Here is a 19,822-nt window from a genome sequence, read left to right as displayed (position 1 = left end):
GAGTTCAATTCCCAGCAACCACATGGTGGCTCACAACCATCTATAATGTGATTTGATGCCCTCTTCTGACCTGCAGGTGTACATGCAGGCAGAGCACTGTACACCTAATAAATAAATCCTTAAAATAATCTTTTAAAAGAAGAAAAAAGTTATTGGGGAGCAAACTATAGAGTAGAACAGTAGCTCAATTGGAAAGCAAACAAATTTTATATGATAGTCTTTGAGGTGAGCAGGCTGTTTAGGTTAATCTAGAACTAAATGTACTTTTTCCACAGTAGTTGACCATTGGGATCAGAAAAGGGAAGGAGTGGCTTTCCTGAAAAACAGAAATCTGAATTATAATCATTCTGAGAAATGCTATTTAGGTTTCGTTTACCCAATAAGAGTCTTTCAGTTTACCTGTTAAAAATATGGCTTGCATCAGATCCAGGCTGCCATCTTAGGACATTGTCAGCAGCACTGCCATTTTGGGGCTTGCTTTGTTACCTAACAGTATGTATTTCAGTTAATTTGGGAACATCCTAAATCTCAAGATTGTTTCATCTTCTTACAGATGGCTGTGGCAACCTACTCAAAATCTACATAGTACAGAAGTAAAGAAAATATTTCACAGACATGTAATCATGAGCCCTCATAGATTATTGTAATTTATTTAGTTTTAATTGTCTACAAACATCTCTCACATTTCGCAATGAAAACAGAGCTTGTTTTGAAAAATCAATGTGCCTTACTAAATAGGAAACCTTGATGTGCCCAGTCCCAGAGATATAGATGAACACATCTCACATAGATGCATATGCTCCCTCCAGTTCACTATGGTCCCAAGATACACACACCACATGTGCTTGGCTACTGCATCATCTGCCACTTTATTCACATCTCTTACCTTCTGGTTCCTAGTAAAATCTGAGTCTTGGAACTGTGCACTTTTCTCAGTTAAATAGAGTACTGTGGATGGACCAACAGAATGATTGGAAGAGTAGGCAGATATAAACCAATACAGACATGGTAAATAAATCTCCACAGCTGTTCAACTCTATAACTGAATCAAGAAAGCAGACAGATAAAGCATATGAATCAGTAAAATGAGATACAGTGTATGATGGTCAGTCTGTGTGTGTCATTTTGAAGGGTTGAAATATGCCTAAAACCGATAAAGCACATGGCTGGATATGTCTGGGAGGCTATTTCCAAAAAGGAGAGGAATAACATTCAGCAGACTGAGTGGGAAGACCCATTCTGATTGTGAGTAGCATTGTCCAATGGGCTGTGGACTAGATGGAATGAAAAGCAGAAGAGATGAGCTTCTGCATGCACACCACACACATGTGTAAGTGCATTCATGCTGCTGCCATTAGACTCTAAATATTTCAGCCCTTCAATACAAACTTGTAACTGTGTCTATACTTGCGGGTGCCAATTCTTCAACCTCTGACTATAGTTGCATCGTAGAACCTTTTGGTTCTGAAGGTTAGACCTTCCTGGACTAAGTGGCTAGCTATAGATACTCATGGCTCTTCATTCTGCACACAGCTATTGCAGAACTTTTAGGTATCTGATACAAATCAATCTAGTGAGTCCTTCCTAATAATTATATCTTCTACCAGCTCTATTATTCTAGAAACACTAACACACAATACACTTCTTTTTATATGAAAAAAAAAGATAGACAGGATTTGCCTACATGACTAGTGCTAATTTGAAGTTCATTCTTGCCATTTGAGCTCAAGCCAATGGTCATTTCTGAGTTTTGCATTCTGGCCTGTAAAATGGTAATCATAATACTTGCTTTAATATGTGAAGTTCAAAATTAAATATCACCATGTAAAAATTACTCTTTTAAATATGAAGCACTGTATTTTTTTCTATACTGTTTTTTTTATTAATTTATTCTTGTTACATCTCAATGTTTATCCCATCCCTTGTATCCTCCCATTCCTCCCCCCCCCCATTTTCCCATTATTCCCCTCCCCTATGACTGTTCCTGAGGGGGATTACCTCCCCCTATATATTCTCATAGGGTATCAAGTCTCTTCTTGGCTACCTGCTGTCCTTCCTCTGAGTGCCACCAGGTCTCCCCCTCCAGGGGATATGGTCAAATGTGAGGCACCATAGTACGTGAGAAAGTCATATCACACTCTCCACTCAACTGTGGAGAATATTCTGACCATTGGCTAGATCTGGGAAGGGGTTTAAAGTTTACCTCCTGTATTGTCCTTGGCTGGTGCCTTAGTTTGAGTGGGACCCCTGGGCCCAAATCTGCCTATCATATTGTTCTACTTGTAGGTTTCTAGGACCCTCTGGATCCTTTTATTTTGCTGTTCTCCCATGCGTCTCTCATTTAGAGTCCCAATAGGATGCCTTCCCCTCTGTCCCAGTTTCCTGGTAAGTGAAGGCTTTCGTGGGACATGCCCCTTGGGCTAGTATGCAGATATAAGTGAGTATATACCATTTGATTCTTTCTGCTTCTGGGTTAACTCACTCATTATGATCATTTCTAGCTCAATCCATTTATCCACAAATTTCTGGAATTCCTTGTTTTTAATAGCTGAGTAGTATTCCATAGTGTATATGTACCACAGTTTCTTTATCTATTCTTCTGCTGATGGACACTTAGGCTGTTTCCATGTTCTGGCTATTATGAATAAGGCTGCTATGAACATGGTTGAGCAAATTTTCTTGTTGTGGAAGCACTTTATGTTAATAAGATCTAGTTATCTTATATATTTGGGACCTAGAACTGTTCATCTTTCTGTAACAGAACTATGGATAGAAATGTGAAATCATGCCCGGTACTAGACTAGAAACCTAGCCAACTTCTCAGGGCTAGAAAGGCCATGAACATTTTAAAAGAATCCATACTGCCATTTTTCTATACCAATATAATTCCATATTACATTCTAAACCTTATCACTATACTCAAAGATAAGTGCAACTACCAGCCCTCACCAAAGAATCTTCATTTTTCAGCAAATGGAGACCATCACAGAAATCTACAACTGGATGGATACAATGCAGATCAATATACTGTGGCTATCCTCAGCCTCAATGGACACATCTATATTGCACCTTCTGTATCTATAGCTCAGAAAACAGCACAGACATGTGTCAGAAAGTTTGTAAGAAGTAGTATACCAGGAAGCATGTAATAATAGCAATATCATTAGATATGTTAAAAGGGAAGGAGAAAATTTTTGTGGGGTCCCACCCTATATAAAGTACTACAGGCAACAAATGTCTGTAGGAAAATGAATTAGCATCTCCCAAGAATGAAACCCCTAATTGGTTTCATCCAATACAAAGGGGTCAGCCCTGAAACTATACATACAGAAACAGTAAAAACTGGACTCAACCGGTTGTGTTTATGTGTGATTGCGTACATATATCAATATATAACAACAATAATCAAAGAGTTAGGGGCTATCAACTTGAGAATGGGAGTACATAGGAGAGGTTGGAGATTGGAGTCCTGGGAGGAGGTGGAGGGAGAAAAGTGAAGGAAAGAAAAGGAGAGAAGTGATGTAATCTTCTTAATTAAAATGTGTTACTATTCCTGGTTTCAAGCTATAATACAGAGATATAGTAATAAAAACCACACACTGTTGGCATAAAAACAGACTTGATGATCAATGGAATCAAATTGAAGACCCAGATGTAAATCCACACACCTATGAACAACTGATGTTTTTTTTTTTTTTTTTTTTTAACAAGGAGCCAAAATTAAACAATGGGAAAAAAGAAAGCACCTTCAACAAATGGTGCTATTCTAACTGGAGGTTGGCATGTACAAGAATTCAAATAGATCCGTATCTACCACCCTGCACAAAGCCCCAGTCCAAGTAGATCAAAGACCTCAACATAAAACTGATACACTGAACCTGATAGACAAGAGAGTGGCGAACAGCCTTAGCAAAGGAGAAAACTTTCTGAACAGAATACCAATAGCCACTAAGACCTTTGGAAGCTGCTAAACTGCACTTCCTGTCTACTCAGATAATTAATTTTCTCATGTCTCTGATCTGGTTGAAGACCAGATAGTTTAGTTTTACAATTGAGCTTAGTTGTTTAGGGGTTAGGATGTTTTTAGGTCTAGATAGATGTTTTAAGTTACTAGAGATGAGATATGATAGATACTGATTTACATTCAGAATTTTAGACTCACCAAGATAGGAAAGATGTTTCCTTCAAGGCTGTCAAATATAAATAGCTAAAACACTATGAATGTAACATTAATATAATTCCTGATTGTTTTGTGGTTCTTCTTGCTGTATGTAGTTTATTTTATTTATGTGTAATAATACAAATGTATATGTAAAAATAATATTTTTAAAAAGACCAACAATTAATAAATGGGACCTCTTGAAAGTGAAAAGCTTCTGTAAGACAAAGGGAACCATCAAAACAACAGTCTACAGAATGGGAAAAATCTTCAGCAACCCCACATCTGACAGAGGGATAATTTCAAAAATATGTAAAGAACTCAAGTATCAAGAAATCAGCCGGGCGTGGTGGCGCACACCTTTAATCCCAGCACTTGGGAGGCAGAGGCAGGCAGATCTCTGTGAGTTCGAGGCCAGCCTGGTCAATAAAGTGAGTCCAGGATGGCCAAGGCTACACATAGAAATCCTGTCTCGAAAAACCAAAAAAAATTAAAAAAAAAAAGAAAAACAAAACAAGAAATCAATAAACTAAATAATCCAACTAAAAATGAGGTACAGATCTAAACAGAAAATTCTCAACAGGGTAAATTTAAGTGGCAGAGAAACACTTAAAGATTTGTTCAGCATCCTTAGCCATGAGGGAAATGCAAATCAAAATGACTCTGAGATTCCATCTTGTATCCATCAAAATTGCTAAGATTAAAAAGACATGTGATAGTTCATGCCGAGTGTTTTGTCTGATTTTGGGACCTTTTTTCTCCTACTGGATTGCCTTCTTCAGCCTTAATACAAGAGCAGGTGCCTAGTCTTGTTGTAACTTAATCTGCCATGTTTAGTTGATATTCCTGGGAGGCCTGCTGTTTTTTGAAGAGAAACATAAGCAAAGTGGGGTGGGGGTTAGGAGGAGAAGGAGGAGAAGAAACTTGGGTTGGGGTGTAATATATGAGAATAATAATAATAATAATAATAATAATAATAATAATAATAATAATAATAATAATAATCCTCATCATCATCATCTAGGTGCATTCCTTTGTGCCATTTAAAAAGAAAAAGAAAAGAAGTGATAATTAGTCACACCAAAAAAGAATGTAAAAAATTAAACTTAAATAAGCAAACAAAACTTTTATAAAGTATATAAAATTGTTGTTGTTGTTCTTCTTCCTTGTTTGCTCGATTGCTTGCTTGTTAGTTTGTTTTTAAAGAAATAAGCCTAAAGGTTTTTCCTTTAAGGAAAGTTTTTGTGTTCAGTGGTAGAAAGCATAGTTAGCTGCCAGGTGGCCACTCACTTCCTAGAGCAGATCTTTTGGTGACAGAACAGGACTGAGGTATGGAAAATCAATTCTCAATTTATGCTCAAAACCTCTGACTGTAATATGCTTTTACTTTCTATGGATCTAGAACAAAAGAGGGGCTGATGTGGATGTAGCTAATCTTGGGAAAATGGAGTTTCTGTAAGGGAAGGAGGGATAAGGGTTTGGGGGTTCTTGCTTATGTACGCTAGAAAGTATGCCCACCCATATAGTCATAACACACAACCAAGGTCTTCAAAGGGAGAATCAGAAGCATGCAACTCAGATGGCTGGACCTAAGAAATTAGAGTAGTCATGGCAGCACATTACCACAATTTAGAACACAAATGGTAAATCAGCACTCTGATGTTGCTGACAGTCAGAATAAATTTAAAATTTGAAAAAAAAGTAATATGACATCTCTTCTATTTGAAGCCACTGAGTATAGTACAATCTACTACATTTATATACTTTGAAACATATTTTATGAATACCACAGCTAGTATTGATTGTCAACTTGATAGGATCTAAATCACCATAGATACACACTTTTAGATGTCACTATGAAGATGTTTTCAGAAAGGTATTACAGAACAAGGAAGACTCACCCTGAATATGGACCAGCACCAATCCAGGAGCAGCAATCTCAGATGAATAAAAAGGAGAAAATAAGCTAAGCAACAGCATTCATCTGTTTCAGCTTTCTAAATACAAATACAATGATCTGCTGCCTCATGTTCCTGCTATCATGACTTCCTAGATATGATTCACTGTACCCACAACATGTGAGCCAGAGTACACCATCTATTCATAAAGTTGCATCTATCAGGAATTCTGTCACAGTGAGGAGACATGTATCTAAAACAGTGGGCAAATTAAATTCAGTAATTTCGAGAATTTAAACATAAACAAAGGTTTAAACCAGTCCCCAACTTGGAAAATCTATTAAGTTCCTACATCATTCCCATAATTCTGTTGGCAAAGAATGATTAACAAAGGTTAAATGGTCTGTACTATGTTGTGGGCATGATTTAAGTCTATTCCTCAAAGGTTCATGTGTTTAAATGTAATCACATGTGTGAGGTATTAGGAGAGGGTAAACCAAAGACAACAATGTGATTTACAGGTGAAGCCTTTGAAAACTGATTAAGATCAGATAATCTCATAAGAGTCTGCAAGATTGACCAATGCTGGCATTATAAGAAAAAAAAAGAGAGAAAGAGAAATCAGAGGGTAAAGACATAGGCATGAACTCCCTGTAATGTGATGGCACACATACACCACCTTGGACATCTGCCAGCAAGAAAGCTATCATCATTTGCAAACTTGAATTTCCATGTCTGTGCTCTAAATAAATCCCTTATCTCTATAAATTTTCCTAGCTTCTAAAAACAATAGATGACTAAATGTAACCATTAAAGAGTTTACAGCTTTTTTTCCCTTCTGTTATCATCAGTATTTTGAGATCAGGTGGAAAACTGACAGGATCTTCAGAACTTTAAGGCATCACTATGGCCTCCTTTCTAGGAGACTGAGTCACTGATTCAGAGGCTTTCCTTACTTATTGCACCAAGACTATCTGTCTCCCTGAAGTCTGTAACTGAAGAAACACCAGGTCTGGGATATTTTAATACAGGAGAGTGACAAATGTGAGGTTGTGGTATGATATTGATTTTTCTGTAAGCCAGCCCACCACCACTGAGCACAAGAGCTGGTAAACCAATACCATTGCTTCCTTGTCCTTTTAACTGGAAACCTTGGTGGCACACTCTGCCCAGAAATCTGTAACGGGAATGAGATATAGATATTCAAAACAATATATGTTTACTAATGCAGTCTGTCTCAGCTGCCTTCCATTCTTTCCCAATGATTTTCAGTATCTCAAATCTAATGATGTCCACTTAAATCCTTGTATTGGCATCTGCTTCCTGGGAAAACTAAATTGAAAATCATATCAACTTCAGACTCCTTTCTAGCCCTGGGTGGAAAGGGAATCATGTCCATCCCAGCAAAAAGGCCTCATCTTCAGGACAATCAGTGATACATGGGTATGCTTTCAAAGATGCCAACTTCTAAACACTGTGACTACTAAAATACACCTGAAAACAGCAGGAAAAGAATTCCCCCTTCCTTCTGCTTAAACCTTTCCAAGCAGGATTTTGTATTGTTCCTTTTTCTTACATCAGTGAATCTGATCTTCAATACAAAATAGGTAAACAATAATGGAACTGAATTTGTTCCCTCAAAATCACTTCCTACTTCTAACTGAATAAGAATTTTAATGCCTTAATTTATATTTCTTCTTTTAAGAGTCTCGCTACATAATCAGACTAGCCTCAAACTCACAATAACCCTTCTGCCTCTGCCTTCCAACTGTTGAGATTATAATGATGTCACCATGCTTGGCTTAACTCATACTCCAGTTATCGTTTACTTACTGAAGGAATAGACTAAGTGATCTCTTTCATAAAGTAATTCAATGCCTCCATATTTCTATGAATTCCTTGGATATTTCCATGGGAAAAACTGAAATGATATGCTTAATGATGCTATATATCTTCAATTCAAGCTTACGGAAGATAGAGGCAAGTGGATCTCTGTAAGTTTAAGATAAACCTTGTCTACATAGCAAGTTCCAAGATAGTCAGAGATACATAGTCTCTGTCTCAAAAGCAAACAAACAAAAACCAAAAAGAGCAAAAACAAAAGGAAGAAGGAAGGAAGGTAGGAATGAAAAGAAGATAATAATTCCAGGGGCTGGAGAGATTATGTTTCAGTGATTAAGGGTGTACTGCTAGTCTTTTAATTTATTTATTTATTTATTTATTTATTTTACATCCTCTGCTCCCAGTCCCACCCTTCTTTTCCCCCCTCCCTTATTTCTCAGAAAAGGGGAGCCCCTCAACTCATCCACCCCAGCTCATCAAGTGCCTCAGGACTAAGTGTGTCCTCTTCTCCTGTGTCCTGGAAAAGTAGTCCCATCAGGAGGAAGTGATCAAAAATTAGGCAATAGAGACCATGTCAGATACAGGCCTGTTCCCGTTACTAGGGGACTCACATGAAGACTGAGCTGCCCATGAGCTACATCTATATAGACGACCTAGAAGACCAACAGGGTCAATTAAAAATGGCCCAGAGGGGCCTGTGGAGTTTGCAGCATCAATCAAGGACCATGCCTGGATGTACTACTCTTTGAGAAGATTTGAGTTTAGTTCCCAGAAACTATTCTAGGCATTTCATGATCACCAGTAACTAGAGGTCATGGTCTCTGGTGCCCTCTTCTGGCCTGTGGGGAGATGTGTACTCAGCTCACATTGCAACACACACACACATACACACACACACACACACACACACACACACACACACACACACACACACACACAGCATTAAAACATAGTATCAGAGGCAGTTGGATCTCTGTGAGTTCAAGAGCAACCTCATTTACATAGTAAGTTCCAAGCCAGCCAGTGATGCATAGTGAGCCTGTCTCAGAAAATAAATAAAAATAAATCTAGGAAAAAAAAAAAAGATATACCCAAAGCAGAGGTAAGGAAGTACTTTGTGTCAAGGCCCATAAAGTAAATATTTTAGGATCTGAAGCCATGTAGTCTGCACAGCTATTGCTCAAAAGTCACAATGCAAAAACAATAAAAGGCAGTATGTAGTGCTAAAACCATACAGTGATATGTAAAAATATCACTATAATATATGTAATATAACCCAACCTATGTTTACAGTTTTACACTAATTTTTATATTTTTGTATGGTGATATTTTATATTAGTATATTATAATATATTATATACAGTGATGTAATATTTTTATATTTTAAATAGTAATAAAACTATAAAAATAGGCTAGATTCAGCCTATTGTATATTATGTATATTTGTATGTATATTTGTATGTATGTATGTATGTATATATCTGTATCTTTAGATACTCTAATGCTGTGCTATCAAACAGATTTCTGCAAAATAAAAATATTCCATAACCCAAACCATCTAGTATGGTAACAAATACGTGGCTAATGCTACTGAGGCTATGAATTTTTAATTAGAATTTGCATTTAAATAGGCACATGTGGTCAGTGACTACCATATTGGACATAGATGTGGTGTTGTTTTGCCAATCCTGGCAAACTTTAAATCACTTAATCATGTTTCTGTCAACATTTCTGTCCCAACTGCTTATTCACTGGGAAGCACAATGTTGGAAACAGTGAAAATGAGAACAACATATGCTCTGTCTTCCCAGTGAGCCTGACAGCCTCCCTTTTGCTTTTGGTGTGGTTGGCTGAGCATCATACATATGGAGCAGACAAGTCATCATTTCTCTCTGAGAATGCTAAGGAAGAAAAGCTCTGAGGGATGTAGTCCATGAGCTGCAATGTCCTTGCCAATAATTCAGACATCATCAGGTGGTCTTGGGTACTAGTGAAACTCTCTAGGTCAGAATATCAGTTTTCTGTTTCTGTGTGTATTTCCCTCTTACTAACATCATCAGTTCCAATATTCTGACCATTTAATAGCTGATGACTTAAGTTCAGCAAGCTTTATTTAAAACTCCTGCTTTCCTCCTTTAAAGTTTGCTTTTCAAAAGCAGCCTAACAGGGATCATTCTAGTATGTGATGAAGTTGCTTCCAGAAATCTGTAAGCATAAATCTACAGGTTTATTGCTCAGTAAGTGCTTATGGGTTTCTGGAAGCAACTTTGCCACAATCCTGTGAAATCTTGCTCACAGCTCATTGAACTCTGACTGGATGTTGAGTTATATTTGATGCTCTAAAAGAAAGTAATATTTGTCACATTCTATTACTGTATGTTCTTTGGTTTTGGAAAACCGAGGATTGCTTTGAAAAGGATTACTTGAAGTGCAAGTAAGCTCTCTGATCTTAAATAAAAACATTCCAAGATGTCACTGTGTTTAAATAATAATTTATATGATATATATATATTTGGTTCCAGTTCACATGCTTATCCCAACCATGGTAAGGACATCAGGATTATACCCACTGAAGTGGAAAGCAGTATCCTTACTCCTGACACTATAGGTCAGGTTTTTGTACTTTTTACTTTACTAATTGAATTGTGAAATAGAGAGATAGCTCAGTGGGTAAAGTGTTTGCTACACAAGCATTAGGATCTGTATTTGGATTCCCAGCATCCATATAAAAAGCCAGACCTGGCAGCATGTCTATGTGACTTTTCCACAGAACTTGGCGAAAGTCGAGATAAGTATCTCTAGGGCTCATTGAACACACAGTCCAGACAAACAGTGATCTCCAGGTTCAGTGAGCCATACTGTCTTCAAAACATAATTAAGGTAGCCAACAATAAAAGTAAACAACAGAAGTCAACTGCTAGTTTCCAAACATGCACACACATGTAAGGGCACCTGCACACACACACACATACACACAAAACTTAAATAAGTATGCTTAATCTTTGGCAATATTTTTGCTATTAGCTCTCTCTCTCTCTCTCTCTCTCTCTCTCTCTCTCTCTCTCTCTCTCTCTCTCTCTCTCTCTCTCTCTCTCTCTCCCCACTCCTCTCACACTCACAGGTCATCAACTCTCAGTGGCATACGGTATTCTATTATATGACTTTTAAAATATACTTATCAGCTTAACTTTAGATAAATATCTGCTATAGTATCTTGGAGAAAATATAATAAAGGCTTTAAAGACATGTATTATAGATGCACTTACGGCATTTATTTTAGATTTAGTAGGGTATGTGTGTTTTTGTGTTTTGCCTCCATGTATGCATGTGTACCACATACATGTCTGATGCCCATGGAAGTCAGAAGACAGAGTTGGATCCCCTAGAACTGGAGTTGTGAGTGATTGTGACCTACCACATAAGTGCTGAGAACCAAACTCAAGTTAGTTGCAAGCACAAGACATTCTTTTAACCATTTAGCCATATCTTCAGTCCCCTATAGAGCATTTTTTAAATTGTCTACATACAGGTGAAATTGTTGGAGGCTAATTACTGCTTGCTGTCTCTGTGACCCACCTTTTGATTAATAAAAGGCCATCCCACTTGGGCAGGGCAGAGGACATAGAAGTGTGGCTAAGGGTCCAGAGGAGAGCAGATCCTGGGAAGAAGAAAGACTGCTATGAAGAAAAAAAAGGAGAAAGAAGATGAGGAGAGGGTCCTGAGAAGGAGAGGAGAGGAAGGTCACCATGGATTTGATGGAGAAGCACATGGCCAGCTTGAATGGAGAATCCAGCCCAAATGAAGAATGTTAGCAAGTTTTTGGGATTATGGATGGGAGGTAGCTTGGTAGAAGTTATTAGATGCAGATGGTATGGGATAAGAGCAGTTATCACATACCTGCCCCACTATGGGAGATACTTTAAAGGGTTAATGTCTTCCCTGCCCCAGGTTAACTAAGGCTATTTTAAAATATAACAAGTGTAAGTGTCTTAATTGATTGCTAGCTGGGCCTACTAATAATACTGGTAATTTAAAAACAATATGAAATTTCACCTTAGGAAACCCTTCTGGTTTACTCAAATGGTTGTGCCATTTCATACTATCACCTAGTTGTTCTATACATTCAGAAAGATGTTTTCTTTTTCATTTCAGTCATTGTGGTTGAGATATAGTACCTTATTGTGGATTTGATTTGCATTTACTTAATGCATTTACTTCTTTTTTAAAAAATTTAAATTTTTACATATACATTTATATTATTACACATATATACAATAAACTATCTACAACAAGAAGAAAGATGATACAATCAGGAATTATATAAATGTTACATTCATAGTGTTTTAGCTCTTTGTATTTGACAGCCTTGAAAAAAATACCTTTCCTATCTTGGTGCATCTAAAATTCTGAATGTAAATCAATCTCCTTCACATACTCTCAATATCAACTTAAAACATCTATCTAGAGCTAAAAAAATATCTTAACCCTAAACAACTAAGCTTCATTGTACTCGTAAACTATCTGTCTTCAACCCCATCAGAGACTTGAGAAGGAATAAAATTGATTACCTGAGTATTCTGGGAGTGCAGTTTAGCAGCTCCAAATGAGAAGATGAAAGAGACAGTTTGCTGCCTGAACAGTCACCCAAAACTCTCTATAATGTTGGAGCATCATCTTCAGCCTTCTGGCCCAGTATCTCTGAGGCAGGAACTATTGAGGACTTGCTTACCCTGTCTTGGCAGAGTTTGCCTTTTCACTTCTTTATCAGCCTTAGATATCATGTCTGATCAGATTACCCATTCAATACTTTTGCTAAGTTTTCATTAAAACAACTGATTGATTTTCTCAACTTCAGTTTTGAATATGCAACAATATTACAAGTTCAAAAATAAAATATTTAGTAAAATATTTCAAAATATATCATTCCTATGTTTTTACACTTTCATCCAGCTTCCATTTCTCCACTCCATATTCTAGGACTATTAAATACTTCCGTAAATTAGTTTATTGGGTTTTTTTTTTTTTTTTTTTTTGTTCATTGTATACATCCTGAGCTCCTTCATGGGGAGATTCCATGGCTTAGGTGATCAACAACAACAAAATATGAGAAAATCAGCACAAAGACTTCAGTTTAAATAACTCAGGAGGAAGATTATTTAATGCATGTCTAAGGCTATAGAAATAGCAACTGAAATAATGTTAGCTTTTAGATACAATCAAAAATGAAGAGCCAAATTTGCAAACACTTCTAGATCTGAAAGACAAGGTATGTATATGTTATCTAATTCAGCTGTCTCATTAGGACTAAACCACTGAGTCAGGGAATGAATAAGATTAAAAACCAATACTGAAGTTCTAAGTCCCTCTGCTCATCCAGGAAGCTGTAACTCCTCTGAAGAGGAGCGTCATTGGCATTGTAAGACTTACATAAGCAAGATATATGATTTGCTGCAGAAATGCTTAATTGACTGGGACTGGGCTCCACTTCCTCAGTTATTCACTAGTAGTAAGTTGGACACTTAGGGAGGTATAGTAACTCTTTTGAGCCACCTGGGTAATATTACTGCACAGAAAATTAGTGTAAAAGAAGATTGCTTTCTCTATAAATGTTCATTTTTGCAAGCTTGCTTAAGTGCTAAAGTTCCCCTTTGAAGCAGAATCTGGATAATTTATTCATGAAACTCTGGAAATGTGCGCATGCACAGTCTGGCAATGGTCAAAGTATTGCAGGAGAAAGCACTATGCAATCTGGAGCTGTGAGCTGACCATAACTAAAACTCTAGCCAAGGCAGTTTCATGTTCCACTTATGTGAGATCTCCAGAGCAGTCAAATTCATAGAGCTGGAAGAACAATGGTAGTTGTCAGCATTGAAGGAAAGAAGAGAATGGGGAGTGATTTAATGGATACACATGTTAACTTTTACAGGATGGGAAAGTTCTGGAAATGAAAAGAGGTGATCGTTTCCCAACAATTTAAATGTTACCAGTGCCACACAATTGCACAGATAAAAGTTGTCAAAGTGGTAAAGTTATATTATATAATTCTTATCACAAAAGTAAGACAAAAGTGTTTTAAGGCTACTTTCAGGACTAATATGAAATTATATATAAAAAACACATTAGCTTCTAAACTTTTCTTCCTCCTTAAAGTTATTTTCTGTTTGGTTTGTGTGTGTGTGTGTGTGTGTGTGTGTGTGTGTTTTGATTTTGGTTTTGTTTGTTTTCTTTTAATGGGTTTTCACTATACACCCTAGGCTGGTCTTGAGTCCTAGATCCTTCCGCTTCAGCCTCCAGATTATTGGCTTACATTTTGTTTTAATTATTTTTGTCTGCAATTTCAAAAATTTCTTTCTTGTTAAGTATTCTATAGATAATGACAGTATCAAACTTAATGGTATCTAATGCAAATAACATTGGTATTATTAGAAAATTTAAGATTTTTGGTACAATGACTTTTTCTATCCATACAATACACAATATTTTCCATACACATTAACAATTATACTTCATTGGTTCAAACCTGAGTGATGAATTGAAAGACAAAAATTTTAACAACTCAAGAATTACATCCATTTCCTGACGAAAGATGTGGCTTATAAATAAACCATTTATGGTCATAAATGATCGTATGTGTATTTCAGATCAATTATGTAAATACTCACCACAAAACAAACTCCCTTGTTTTTCAGGCTAAGAATTTATGGTGGGAAAGCCCTTAGATTGCATCTGTTGTAGTGAACCCTCAGAATGAGTTATTTTCTTAGTAAATATTGTTTGTCTTTATGGGCTTGATTAACCATGAAGTATATTTTGTTTCATACATCTCTACACAAAGCCTCCTAACTTCTTTCATCCACCTCCCAAAGGAAAAAAAAACTGTACTCACTGGAGAGTCATGGAAGGAATACACAGGTATAATTACATGATTCCATTGCTAATAGAGGTAATATGTAAGTGGCAGAGGAGAATCCTTCCGCTAATGCCAGGAGCCACACATGAGAATGAAACAAACTTTTGTCAGTTATATTGGCCTCTGAATTAAGGACTAAGGTTCTTGAAGTATTTCTGTTTTCTTCTTGAATGCTGTGGATTGGCCCAGGACATGCTCAGGACGCATTCTATCACTGAGCTATATCCCTAGCACCACTATTTAAGTATTTTTAACAGGGGTTTATTTTTATTACACTTATTTATTGATTCATTTATTGTATTGTGTATGTGTGTGTATGTGCATGTGCACATGCATGTGTGTACATGCTTACCACTGTGCAAATGTGAGTACTTGCAGAGTCAGCTTTCTCCTCTACCATATGAGTCTATGGGATTGAACTTAGATTATCAAGTTTGTTGGTGGATGCCCTTGTCTGAGCCAAAAGCAGGCTTCAAGAAGCATAGGAGCCCATGAATTCTCATGGTATTCTATCAAAAGTACCACTGCCAAGCTGCCAGGGATAATGGAGAATGCAAGGGGAGTAACAGAAACCATAAAGACCTTGTCTTTTACAGTTTGCAATTTAATAGATAGAATACTTTTCTTAGTAGAATGATCTGGGCGTGTCAGTGCATATCTGTAATCCTAGCACTTGAGAGGCTGAAGAAGATGAGCTACATAGGAAAACCTTGTCTCAAAGCCAAGGAACAACAATAACAAAAAATATCAGGAATTTCAGACCTATTTTACAAACAACTTACAAAGAAAAAAAGAGCTTAAGGCAACTTGTTACATTATATAAAACAGGTTTTCCATTTGGGAAGTATTGGCAGGCAGCATTTTTGGAAACATCTGTGATAATCACATTTCTTCATTACATCCTCCATCATTCAGAAAGCAGGCACCTTCTTGCCAGAGCCTTCATAGCACTACATACATGACTTTATCCTTGCACATCATTTCCCATTAATGCCATGTGTTTTTCCTATTTACATCAAAGAAATAAGGAGAACAATGAAGCTTTTTTGTGACTCTTTCCTAATAGAGAATAAATCCTCTTTATTGGCCACAGTAGGAATTTGTCAATGGCCACCAGAAACTTATGTTCTTACCCATACTCCCAGGTGAACCACTCGTCTTTTCATCTTTGAGGAAAAGAAACAATCTTGATTACTTGAATTTTTCTTATGCTGTTTTTTTCTTTTTTTCAGCTCTCCCATTACTTTGCAAGCATAGGGCTTTACATTTCCTCAGAGCAAGTAATAGTGACAGGGACCACATTTCATCTCCTCATTGCAGGAGCATATTCACATGCCCCTGGAGGAAGTGTGTCTAATAGTACTTCTAATGTTTAACAATGCCTCTTCACTCATGAATCTAGGTCACACCAACTGATATGTCAAATCATTATGTGATGTTTCACCATTTAGGAAGACATTTCATATGCTTTCTATTCTTCATTCTTTTCCCATTAATGCCTCCAGAATAAGGCTAGAAAGAATCCTTTGAATGAAGGATAATTACTTTAGAACAACAAATAAGACAGCTTATTCATTCAGTTGTAGAGCAAATATTCTAGCATTTTCTAAATAACATTTTAAATAGCACTTGCAGAGCACATTGTTAGTAGTGGGAAAAGTAGAGCCTACAATAAGTCCCAGGCTTTATCAATTGAGGTTTTGAGTTCTTTCAATGTATTGTGTATTATGAAAAACCAGAAGAGAGGGTTTTTAATGTGTTAACTTCAAGAAAATTTAAGTGTTTAAAACTAATGTTTACAACAATTGCCTTGATTTTTATCATTAGTCGATGTATGTATCAGTCCAGTCCAAATATTTCATTGTACCACATAAATATATACAAGTAGTATGCCTGTCAAAATAAAACAATATAAACAGTAGGGAATGGAAATGTGATTAGCCAACTTTGCAACTATCCAGCAAATTAAGATTAAAGAAATGTCTTTTGTGCAGGATTCACTAGAGCTCTTCAAATGCTTTAAAGCCTAAAGGTGAGTCTGGGTATGGTAGCTCACAGTTGTATTCCTAGCACTCAAGTAGATGAGGCAGGAGGATTACAGAAGACAGCCTTAAACTGGTGAAAGTGAAATCTTGGCACAAGCATTAACAACAACAAAAGCCTGAAAGGGCACAGAATTTTAATTTGCTGAACTTCACAAATTCATCCTACAAGGGGATTTTTTTTTTTTTTTTTTTTTTTTTTTTTTGTCTTTCATAAAGTGTCTTCATGGAATAAACGTACTCAACATTCCCTGGAAAAGGCATCAATAACATCAACAACACAATCTTGAAAGATTTATTTATTATCTACATCAAAGTAGTTGAAATATTTCTGAAATGGCCAGAGAGAGCAAGTATTTCTAGATTTACACAATGTACATATAGTGCTTATTGTAACTAGTCAGATTTTGTTTGTACTACAAACTCAGACAATAGGCAGTAGGAAATTGGGAATGATTATGTACCAATAGACTCCTGTTTACAAAAAGAGGCCATGAGCTGAATTTGACCCATGGCTATAGTTTGTCAAACTCTGATATATACTATGGCCAAATAAGGGAAAAAGAAGTGTGATGTAAGAAAAGACATGGGGAAACTTTATAGTAAAGAAATGAAGCTGGGCATGGTGTCACATAATCCTAGCACTTGGGAGGAAGAGGCAGGCAGATCAATGTGAGTTTGAGGGCAGCCTGGTCTACAAAGCGAGTCCAGGATAGCCAAGGCTACACAGAGAAACTCTGTCTCAAGAAAATGTCAGTGAAACAAAAACAAAACAAAAGAAAAAGAGAGAGATGAATAGAATAAAGAACAATACAGACAAAATATAGTTCTTTTAAAGACAGGGAAAATTTAATAACATACAAAGATATGAGGGATGATTGTAGGCATATGCACACACATCATACACTAAAGAATGTAAGAAAATAAATAGAAGTAAAATAAAAAGTTAGCATACAGAACCGGACGTGGTGGTGCATGCCTTTAATCCCAGCACTTGGGAGGCAGAGGCAGGCAGATCTCTGTGAGTTTGAAGCCAGCCTGGTCTACAAAATGAGTCCAAGACCATCAAGGCTACACAGAGAAACCCTGTCTCAAAAAAACAAAAAACAAAACAAAAACAAAAACACAAAAAACAAAAAAAAGTTAGCATACAAACTTCCTATTGATGGAATATTTATATATTTTATAATATTTTGTTTGATTTCTTATAATTATAAGACAATTTATCTGAAATCTTCTCATTGTCAAACTTTAATATGTCTTTTTTTTGTCTTTTTTTTATTATTAATTTGTTCTTGTTACATCTCAATGTTTATCCCATCCCTTGTATCCTCCCATTTCCCCCCCCCCCCATTTTCCCATTATTCCCCTCCCCTATGACTGTTCCTGAGGGGGATTACCTGCCCCTGTATATTCTCATAGGGTATCAAGTCTTAAATCTAGTTTCTTATTATGAAAACAAAATAGTGGATATTGCATTTTCCTTTTCAGAAAAAAGGGACTATTTATTTATTTTATTTAGTCTCTCTCTCTCTCTCTCTCTCTCTCTCTCTCTCTCTCTCTCTCTCTCTCCTCTCCTCCTCTCTCCCTCTCTCTCTCTCCTCTCTCTCCTCTCTCTGTCTCTCTCTGTCTGTCTGTCTCTCTCTCTCTCTCTCTCTCTCTCTCTCTCTCTCTCTCTCTGTGCGTGTGCGTGTGTGTGTGTGTGTGTGTGTGTGTGTGTGTGTGTGTGTGTGTGTGTGTGTTTACATATGTGCAGTTGCTTTGGGAAGCCTGAAGAGGGCACCTGATCTCCTCGAGCTAGAACTACAGGTAATTGTGAACTGGTTGCTGTTAATGTTAGGGACAGAACTTAGATCCTCTTGAAAAGCAACCTAGGGTAGGGAAATAGGGTGAAAGCGGGAAGGAGGGAGTAACGGGAAGATACAAGTGATGGGATAACAGTTGAGATGTAATCTGAATAAGTTAATAAAAAAGAAAAGAAAAGCAACAAGTGGTGTGGTGGGCATGGTAACAAACTCTTGGGGTTCCCATGCAACGACTGCTCCCTGCAGGCAGCTCTGGTCCAACACTTTGTAGGCACTAAAGGTGGTGCTGTTTCAGGGAATGTGGAGCATGCTAAGGGCACTCCGGCGCTGGGGCCGAGATGTGGGCAGGCAGTGTTCTATATCCCTAATTGTTTTCCATCCAACTAAGTATCAAAAAGTATTTGAGCTTATACCTTCGATTTTCTACAGAACAGCTACCCAGATTTAAAGTTAAACACTCAGATGTAAAACTTTCAGAATTGGTTAGAAAAAATGGGTCCCTCTGTAGGGAACTACCAGATGAAGGTGGGAAAAGTGTATGAAGCTGATTTTAAGGCAGAGTGGAAAGTGTACAAAGAAACTGTAGGCAAGTTTTTAGAACAGCCAAGGCTAAATCAGTTGATTCTTTTGAGAAAGAAGTCAGGCAAAAACGTTTAAAAAAGAAAGCACTAATAAAAAAGAAGAGAATTAATTTTGCTTGGAAAATCAAAAGACCTCAATCAGCACACAACATTTACATATCTGAAAGCTTCCAAAATGCTAAGGATGAGTCAAGTCGGCTCAGGGAAAATTGAGGACTATAAATTAGACTTGGAAAAACCTGTCTAGAGATGAAAAGCAGGCATAAATTTATCTTGCTAAAGATGATAGAATTCGTTATGATAATGAAATGACTTGCTCCATTAAACTGAGAACTTCATTGAAACTCAGGACCAGAACATGACCTATAACCTAAGCATTCTAAAAGATCCTGTTTCCTTTCTTGAATCAGGGAAAGAATTACAGGGGAATATATCTTAATAGAAGAAAGCCTTATTGAAATGGGGATGCTTTCAATAATGTTACAAACTTCAGTCATTGTTTGCACATTTTGGTTTGTTCTCTGTTATTAGCTACAAGGTTTTCAAGGACATTTGAACTGTGAAAAATACCAACAAACTTATCTT

At 36.9% G+C, this 19,822-nt stretch overlaps 1 pseudogene; it reads left to right on the top strand.

Annotated features, from left to right (window-relative positions):
- The window catches only part of LOC127185228 (transcription factor A, mitochondrial-like), a 36,004-nt pseudogene extending 16,405 nt beyond the window's left edge, over nucleotides 1–19,599 (top strand).
- Nucleotides 19,600–19,822: the final 223 nt, after the last annotated feature.

Source organism: Acomys russatus, chromosome X (genome assembly GCF_903995435.1).
Source record: "Acomys russatus chromosome X, mAcoRus1.1, whole genome shotgun sequence".
Classification (NCBI taxonomy): Eukaryota; Metazoa; Chordata; class Mammalia; order Rodentia; family Muridae; genus Acomys; species Acomys russatus.
Note: the sequence above shows the minus strand (reverse complement) of the source record. Positions and strands in the feature narration are given on the sequence as shown.